Source organism: Atta colombica, unplaced genomic scaffold (assembly GCF_001594045.1).
Source record: "Atta colombica isolate Treedump-2 unplaced genomic scaffold, Acol1.0 scaffold12, whole genome shotgun sequence".
NCBI classification, from domain to species: Eukaryota; Metazoa; Arthropoda; class Insecta; order Hymenoptera; family Formicidae; genus Atta; species Atta colombica.
The window spans coordinates 4,757,495-4,768,258 of record NW_017259206.1 but is presented as its reverse complement, the minus strand read 5'-3'; positions in this window follow the sequence as shown (position 1 = coordinate 4,768,258).

The following is a 10,764-nucleotide window of genomic DNA, read 5'->3' as shown; positions in this document are numbered from 1 at the left end:
TATATATATGTGTGTGTATTCGTAATAAAATTAATTTAAATATATACATAATTGAAAAATTTGTATTAAATTTAACACATTTCACACGTCCCAAACAGTCCACTCAAATTCAATGTCCATTTAATACAAGGTGAATATGTTAGGAATTACATACACGTATATTATGTAAAAAATAACAATGACACAAGGAAATTGTCATTTTTTTATCAATATTTTTAATAGGTATATTAAAATAATATGTTTCAACGAAATTTAACATTTTTATGATATATTAAATTAACACATTTTATTCATTTATCTTAGAATTTAATGTTTTAAGAAAAATTATGTTTATATTATTTGTTCATTTATAAATTGTATTATTTAATACTAAGAAATGTTGAATGTTAATTTAATACAAAATATTTAAATAACACAATCACATTATGTTAAATTAACACTCAGATATAAAATTCGATACAAAAATTGTAATAAGAATTTGAGTGTCTAACACTTTACTGTGTAACGTTATTTTATAATGAAGTAAAATTAATATTTTATATATATAATAAATTTACATTATAAAGTAATATTATATAATCAAATTAATTTTAATTACGAAAGATTAATATTTCTCTCTCTCCATTTAAAGATTTGCGAAGTTGCTTGTGATCGGAATTCAACAATTTGCATCATGACTTATTGATGTGAAGTTTTCGAACTCCTTTCGTGTTCACATTAACTTAGTAAAGTATACTCGTACACCGAATGCAGGCCGATATTAATATTTCCTATTCCATTTGCATGGAAGTCATCTGTAGAAGAACTCAAAGTCAAAGCAAATAGTCCGAAACATTTAGCTTCTTTGAGACTCATCGTGGGACTTTGTAGACTGGATTTCTGATTACCCGAAGGGCTTTTCTCAAGAGAAATATCCAAAACGACTCGCGGCACTGGCTTTTGAGTTAACAAGAACCACAAAGCAAATGAGAGACGTTAGTACAGTTGGCATTATGGTCCGATTTCGCTGCAGGTAGCTTAGTAATAATAACATTATGCACTGTAGAGATGTGTTGCAGATGTCAGACGGAATTCCGGAGAAGCCGCATGCATCTCTATATGGATACAGTCAACCATGAAGGAATTTTGAGGAACACGTGATTATCAGATCGCATTTATAGCTCTTATAAGACATTTCGAGTTATTATAATAATAAAATCGCACCTTAGTGAGTTTTATTAGAACTTAATAAAAATCCTAGGAATAAATGTTTAAGTTAGCTTTCATAGATATTTTTGTTAATAACAAAAAATGTAATGCGAACATAGAAAAACTGAAAAATGCGCACAACTACATAAAAAGAACTATTTTGTCAAAGTATCTAAAAATTTATTCTAAATACAAATCTGAGGATAATTTTGTTAGACTATGTCAAAATAATTATATAGGACGTTAAAGTTAGTTGTTAGAATGTCAAACTATTTATAGCATGCTTGAGTTTCCTCATTGTTTCCTCGTAGTTTCAACATAATTATTTTGATGGTCCAACAAAATTGTTTTCAGATCTATGTTTATTTAAATATTTAGATTCTTCAACAAAATTTCCGTTCTTTCCGTGTATTTTACATGAAACTTTTAATCTTTTAAAAACAATTTACATATTTACAACGTCTATAAAAATTTTGAATTGTATAGTTCAATTATTTTATAAAATTTTTTTGGCTGTTATAGAAATTTCCGTCCAAAGATTTGTTCTTCTAGACCTTTATTTTTGTAATAAGAACAAATCCCATATTAAAAATCGAAGAATTTCGATCGGGCAGGATGCTTCGATTATTACCATTTCTTGTCGCGATGAAACGAAACATTCTCAACGATTCAATCATCTGCAGCGCAATCGTGCGCGCATTAAACGCTTGTCTTGGCAACAATAAAATCGCCTCAGGAGAATTCACCGTCCCGAAGCAATTTCAAATAATATTGGCGTGGAGATGAACCGGAAGGCGGACGAAGAAAAGTGATTAGAAAGTTCACCAGCGATTCCCTCGGCTAGATATCGATGTGATTCCTGGCAATTTCCGTGCTGAGCCATCGTCTCGATTGATGGCGCATCGGACAGCGGCCGTGAACGTCGCGTGCAATAATGCAATATCAACAATTCTTCATAGAAAAGCTCTTCTTGAAAACTAGAGTGATATAAGTGGAAGGATATCGCGATGGACGATATCGTGAAAAGAATTAAATATTAAATTGCATTGATGTTTAATCTTTCGTTATTGTTCGTGTGAGATGTTCAGAATCCACTCCAATCAGGATCAACTCCATCAGGATATTCATAAATTTGTTAAATGTAATTTGATGAATGGTATATTAGGAAAAAGGAATCTTAGTGTCTTCAACAAAATTGGCATTTTTAACAGTAACAAAATATTTTTATATAATAAAATTGTATATATAGTTGCTTCTGCTCAATTATACTTTTCAGCTTCATAGATAACAAAAATATTTGTTTATACCAACTAAACAATTCAGTTGGTATAATCAAACACTTTTGTTTAGAACATTTTGATAAATATTTTCTTATAGCAAAAGTTTAGTTCATAACATAAAACATTTTTTTTAGTGTTTTCACTATATTTATGTTTCATAAAATAAAACTCTGTTTTATTTTATGAAACATAAAATATAGTGAAAAAATGTTTGATTAAAACATAAAATATTTTGTTGTAAACAAATATTTTTGTTATTTAAAATGCTAAAAATATTGTTGTTAATAAACAAAACATTTATGCTGTTAAAAATGTTTCCACTAAACAATTCTGTTGAAGATCTTAAATCTTTTTACTCTAGTGTATTTTTATATATGTTATTATACATAGTTTTACAAATTATTTTGTATTTATCTTTTTATCTAAAAAAAATGTAAAAAATATTAAACGATCTTATTTAATTAAATCATTAAAAGAACAATAAAAATTGAGGTAATTTTGGGAGGTGTCCGAAAACACCTCAAAGCGAATAATTATATTAAAAAGACTCACATGAGTCAAAGAAATAATTCATGAGCTTTAATTTCGTATTCACACGTCATCCATTATTTTCGTATAAGCATAAAGCCTATTCCTTAATTACGTAATCCTTAATTTATAACGTAGTTGTAAATAGTTATAAGAACTATAACAGTCGAATATGAAAAGAACATTCGATTGTGATTGATCTTACAATCACTTATTCAAGTCGAAATTTTGCTCCTATCTTTGAGCCTTAGTTTTAGAACGTATGTAGACTCTAAAGGTTTATAATTAGATCATATGTAGACTCTGGAGATTTATAATAGGTTCCAATCTAATGAATTGAGCTCCTACGTTGAATCTATAAATGGCAATTATCGGAAAATTTCCTATTTTTCGAAAGAAGTTTTCTAAATAAAGAAGCTGTAGATTTAGTAATATTTAAAAAAATCCTATTTAATTGTTCAAGTATCAAAACAGGTTTATAAGATTTAATTGAGGTTGTTGAAAGAGATTCAAAGTAAGACTAAAATTTCAGAATATACAGCTACGCTTACGCAATTAGAAGAGACTTAAGACTTTTGACTGAATGATTTTCGTGCAATTATTATAACGAAAACGATCGTTCCGTCGCGTCGCATCGTCGCTCAAGAAATTATACGGCAGAGATGCACACACACACGTCGTTATTTCCAGGACGTTAAGCAGGATGATAACCGCCTAGACGCCATGCATGGTAAATGCATAACCATCAGGGGGGGGGGGGTGAGCATGTCATTGAGGCATCGTGGCGGCACGTGTTCAAGACGGTGAGACATCGCTGTCGGCAGGCGTTGCAGCGGAAACGCAGTCTCTCCGTCGTCCGGCGATACGCTATCGCGGTCTAGCAGATATACTCGGGCGACTAATATACCCGGCGACACCACCATCGCGGCACGTCGTGAACTCGCGCGTTCACCCTGTCGCGACCATAAATTGTAGCGGGTCTGCGGTATCGCGGCGGGGTCGCTCGCAGTTGCCCTCGTAGTAAATAATATCATTCCCAAATGTCGACTTAGTACGGTCTTGAAATCACGCAGTCTGAATAATTACCCGAATCGAAATTTTTCTCCTACTTTAAACTTTAGTTTTAGGACGTATGTAGACTCTAAAGATGACATATGTAGACTCTAAGCATTTATAATAGATTCTAATTTAATGAAGGGAGCTCTTATGTTAAGTGTAATGCCTCTGTAAATGGCAGTTATTGCAAGATTTCCTATTTTTAAGTTTAAAAGAAGTTTTCTAAATAGAAGCTATAGACTAAGTAATATTAAAAAAAAAGAGGCCCTATTTGATTGTACAAGTATCAAAACAAATTTATAAGGTTTAATTGAGGTTGAAAGAGATTCAGAGGACTAAAATTTCGATTCGGATAATCGCGCAGAAAGTATGGATTCTTTGAAGTGAATCAATTGTATTATTTCTCGAAGCTGAATTGATATTCTTTGACATTTAAAGCTTCATTCGTCTGAGCTTAAAGAGAATGTGATTTTGGAGTTATCATGAATGAGTTAGATGAAGATTATTATTCTATCAATCAAAAGTAAATGAACTTCACAGGCCATCCGTCAAATAGTACTTGTGTTATTCTTAAGGTTTTCAAAGAGATCATAATACTTCTACAAAAGTGATACGTTTTGAGTTATGTCGGATCATTTTTGTAAATAAAAAGAACAATATCTTTTATAGAAAATACTTAGAGTTAAGTTTTGGCGATCAAAATTTGACGGAGAAATTATTTTATTTTATTCCGAATTTAGTCATTTTAACTGATCAAGACAAATAAGTAGCCATAATCTAATTGATATAAATTAGAATACAGCTATTATTGATTAAAACAATGTATTGAAAAATATCTATCATGTGTTGTGTGCGTTTTACATTGAAATTTTACACCCTAAATATGATTTCTATTCTATGCTAAATAATTTAAAATGGCACGACCTTATTATAAATCGCTGTTAACGATCTAGTCATCTAGTGTAGTATATACAGAAGTCTGTGATAACGTGAAAGAATTTTTTTAGCGTTTGTAAAAAATCAGGAAGCAATGAGTATTTAATCGTGGATATAACAAAAATGGATTCTTCAGACACATTGACCTATATTTCTCAAATAGTAGTGTATTTCGAGAATATTTCATTTTTTTAATACGAAACATACTCAATTGCTGCAGGGCGATTCAAAAAGGATTGCACGACAATGGCGGTGGCGACGGCAATGATCGAGCAAATTGAACGGGCCGTTTCATTGCAACAATCCCGGTTTCCGTGCACTCCCAGTTTTCAATTAGCTCGAGAGATCGTCGAAGGCACGATCGATTAGGAGAAGAAAGTCAGACAGGCGGACGGTGCCTTACTTTTCTCCTTAGTTGAGGCGGCTCGTTTCCACGAGTGAGTGGCTACGTTTCCGGAACACGTTTACGGGGGCTACGCCATTAAATTCCGCGCGGAGGGAGACGATCGCCCGTATACGTTTTACGTGGCTCACGCGATGCATCGGCCTCGCCCCGCAACACCGTCTTCCGGCTCTTTTCTTCTCACCCTATCCAAGATACCCTTCGAGACGAGAGCAGAATCATTTACGGAAAAATCAACAACGTACCGAGCACACATGGAGATATCAATGTCGTTGGCAATTTATCGATAGAAATACCTAGAGAAGAGAGAGAAAGAGGGAGAGGGAGAGAAGAGAGAAAGAGGGAGGGGGAGAGAGAGAGAGAGAGAGAGAGAGAGAGAGAGAGAGAGAGACAGAGAGATGGCGAGAATTTAATCGGGGATCAAGAGTTTAACTCGTCTGAGCGAGACGCGTAAGAGAATTCGACGAATCGAAATTTTACAGTTACCTCTCAACCTGTACGTCCTTCATTTAATAATGGTTTTTCTGACAGATTTCAGGTTGATTTACGAGATGGAAAATGTCCAGAGAAATCATCATTAATCATAACTCTCACTAATTTTCTCATTATTGAAACATGTCGATTCCATAATTTCGTATGTCACAATTTTATTCGCAGAAGTAGAACCGACAGGATTTGATTAAATTATAAAGCTATTGGTAATAAGATTGCAGAATACTCTGTTATAACATGTATTATGATACCTTTTCCTATCATTTTCTCTCTCTCTCTCTCTCTCTCTCTCTCTCTTTCTCCTTTCTTTTTCGGTTATAATTGTTACATTCATCCCAAATAATTAAATCGAGAAACCTGATAAAATAAAATGTGTAACTGGCTAGTTGAACTCACGCAGTTTACGCGAACGATATTCGCGGCATGTTTACTTAACATGTGAATATTGGGTGAATCGGCAGCTGCCAATCCAATAAATTCGACAGAATTCGAAGGCAATTTTAGTGCGTCTCTTAAACAAAATCAATATGCGCAATTTTGATTAAAATTGAGAGAAAATAATTCTATGTAAAGCAATGAAATGATAATGCACAGATAGCATTGATTATAATATCACAATATTATAACAAAAGACATGCATAATTTTGTAAAAGATGAATTAAAAAAAATAGCAATTTTCGAATAGCAGTTCTAGAGAGACCTCAATGTTTTAAATATACATTCAATATAACATATACAATTTAATATTGGAGGAAGAACAGTTTTTTAAATATATAGACCGAATTGGATCAATATAAATTTTGAAACAGTTAGTTGACAATTGTCGTCAATTTTATTTTTTTTATTTCGAACGAGCTGTTTTCGTGCTAGTTATTTCCGCGCGCTTCTGCGCCAGAAACAATAAACAACAATTTTGTATTGTATGTAATCCAGTCTCAGTCGACGATACAAACAGAGATCGTGAGTATACGAAAAAAATTTGGTCTCTCATATAAAATCACGATAAAAAAAATCACAAATTTTGTAACTTTGTAATGAAAAGATATATTGAAACTTATATAAATTATAATGATTTTTATAGTATACAGTTTGCTAAATCAGTAATAATAAATCTATAATCTGCTTCAATTTCAAATAATTCTCTTGTCTTAATTTTTGCGCTATGTAATAAAATTTCATGTTTATGTATTATTTTATTGTACTGAAGCCAAAGTTGTAAAAATTAAAAAATAAAATTAAAATAAAGGACTCTTATTAACTAATAATAATATAAAAAAAATAGAAGAGCATATAAAAGTCAAATTTAAACAATTGATAAGACATAGTATGAACCGTTTAAAATCTGTACATTCTTAATTAATTACTATAAGATATTGTAAAAATTAAGAAAATTTATAATAAAATGTAATAACAATATTTCGTATTAATTTTTTAAAATAAAAATTGATCTGATTCGATCTTATTACCTCTTCAAAGAATTTAATTGTATCGTTCAATGAAACTTCTAGATAATGTCATAGACATCTGAAAATGTCATAGACAGATAAATTGAATTGAAACTCTGTCGAAATAAAAGTGGTTTGAGTTTCACAGAGATAACACGCGATATAAAATAGTTTCGGGGGTGATCCCTAATGTCGTGGCCGGACTATTTATGCGCGACGGGGTTGGTGTTGCGCACAAGAGATACGCGGAACCCCGTCGGTCGCATCTACAGTTCGGCATGTATATGTGCACCCGCACACGTATGTACCGCACTTCCGGCCGGGAACTACCCTCGCCATTTCCGGACACGATGCATCATTGGACTCCGATAAAGTTTGCGACCCGCCGCCGGCGAAACTCACGGCGGCCCGAGAACCGGGAGAAACTCGCGATGGGAGAAACAAAAAGGACAAGGGTATCCCTCAGACGGAGGGAATGGGGAAGAACGATACTCGAAAATTCTGTCCGACCCTTGCCTCGACCCTCGGTTGAATTTCCGACGCGATCGGGCTTGTGAATAATTTCCGTTGGTTTCGCTTCAGCGATTTGTGCTACACAGACAGAACTATCGTATCTTCGACGCGTGTGATCTGGAAATAACTAGTTGACTCTTACTCGCTATGATACGTAGTTATGAGAAAGGTAACGAGTTCAAGGAGTTTATCGTTTTATTCTTATCTTCCCTTCATGCGTTTTACGTTTTGTTCAACTACTCGAGTTAAATGTTGTTAACATATGTTGTATTACATAGTAAAAAACATTTTGTATTTATATTGGAAACAGCCTACTCAAGTTCTTGTTAAAATTTTGTCTTGAATTTATGTTAACATGTTTAACCCAAATCACTCATGGGTCCAACGGATTCTTGAGATTTTTCACATTGCTATTTTACATTTCTTTGAAGCATTGTTTATTTGATTGAAATTGTTAATTAATTGAAAATAAAATATTATTTATATGATTCATATTTATCTGTCTTTGTCTGACTTCGAGATATAAATTTCATACGTTTTTCAGCTAAAAGTACGTATTCAGTCCAGAGATATAGCGTGGCAAAGTTGTAGGGTTTCACAGACCCTGGTGTGATAAAAAATAACAATGGCTTACTAGTGTTAACTATTTGGTGTTAAATTTAACACTTTTTAGTATTAAAAACACGATCTATGTGCAGTACATAAAAATAATGTGTTTTAAAACATAAATTCTAAGATAAATGAATTAAATACGTATTAATTTAACATATCATAAATGTTAATTTTACCGATAAAATATACTTCCACATTGCTTAGAAATTATATCAGTATTACTTTTTTTGTGTTCATTTTTTTTACATGATACTTATGTTATTTTACAACATATTCATTTGTGTAAATTAACACAAATTTTCCAACTGTGTACCTCACATTGAAGATTAACACGTTAAAGATAGCAAATTAAAGATAATTCAGCCAATTAGAACGAAACGGATTAAAATTAAAATAATTTGACTGATCGAATTTTAATCTCTGATTCGCAATCCTCAATCTTCAATGCATAATGTAATATGGACTTTAAGTCCACTTTACAGAAGTGATTGCAGTTGTAAGAATTGATCAATCACAGTTGAATGTTCTCCTCATACTTTACTATGATTGGTCAATTCTTACAACTACAATCACTTACGGTCACGCAATTGTAGAATGAGCTTGAGACTCGTTCAGTTTCACAATCCTGCGACTCGTCACGAAAGCTGTGTTTTCCATAAGAAAAAATTACTAGGATTCGCAACACTATACGAACACGCCTCTTCCACTTAACACAATTAAATTCCCCGCGTGGAAAACGATAAGAAACATAACATGTATATTAAAGCGTCAGTCGTTCTAGACTTGCGAGGTTCGTTAATCACCGGTCTCGTTCTTCGTCGAGGCAAATCGGACGCCCGGCGACGCGACGCTCGATTGGGCGACGCGAGTCACACCTGTTCGGCGCACTGATCAATAATGTCCTGAGAATGGGGTGGATGTTCGCGAGAGGTCCTTGACTAATGATCGCTTCTCGTGACGGGGCGCGATACAATGATGCGCGTGAGGCAAGTGGACGAGAAAGAGCTGCGACGGTCTGGCTCGAGGTAGGATAACATTGGGACGACAGACTTGCAAGGCTTCGCGACAAGGAAGGATAAGAGAGAAAGAGGAGACGGATAAACGGTGGGAGAGGGGGGATAGACAGGGGATGGGTGCTCCGTGCTCGAGCAATGAGACTGGGTGAGTCTTGGATAATTAGTAAAACAGCGGAACTCGGTCGTTAGAAGCGTCTTCCCCTCGATGTTTCACTGTCGTCTACAGGGTGGCATCGATCGCACGCACCTCGGTGTCGACGCGCCGCTGCACTGCACTGCTGCTACTGCCGTTGCCTACCATTTACTCATTCTCCTTCTCAAACTCCCGGCAAATAAGATTTGCTAGGGCCCGTTGCGCTAGCGAGAGAACGGTTTCGCCAGGATCATAGCGGATATTGGTTCTTGCGAGAGCGATATTGTCCCGTATATTACGGTAATTCTTTCCCATGGGAAATTCCGTTCTGTATATTCATCCGGCATAGTTATGAATTATCGATAAATTGTCTATATTAAATATCGATAGATCTATATTAAACTATATTTCAAATTATGTCGTGCCAGATATCGTTGATTAGGAAAGAACAATCAAAAATATATACGCGTATCAATTTCTTAATTAAAATTAGCTTGGTTTGGAGTATTGAGCTAAAGTAATATTATGGAATACTTACCGGAATTCGATAACTGTCATAATTGACATTATAATAAGGTGACATTATAATAAGGTTTATAATAGGTGATATCTATTTTCTTTCTATATTTTTGACTGTATAAATGTTATATTAGAAATGTTAGAATGTTCCTTTATATCAAAAGTGACATAACTTAAAAATTTAAGTTTTTCAAAAGGGAGGAAAAATTATTTTTCAGCTTAACAGAAAATTATTGACTGATTATCGAATAATATCCGCAAAAAGAACATAGATACTCTTAAAAATATAACCAAATGTCGTTTTTATTTTTACAATCCTCAAAAGTTCCCTTTTAAATTATGACGATTTTAATGTTCTTCAAACTATAACAAATCCGGATAATTCATTAAAAGTGACATAACTCGAAATATCATTAATAGTTTATATTTATTTTGATCAGTCAAATGATTAAATTTAAAATAAAATAATTTCTTCTTCAAACTTGGATCATCAAAACGGTCTTAATTCTAAATATCTTTTCTGTAGAAGACTTTTCTTTTCATTTACGACACCACTCAAAATGTGTCACTCCTGTAGAAGTTATACGATTTCTTAAGAACACACAAGTGTTATTTGGTGAACAAACTGTGAAGTTAAGTTAGT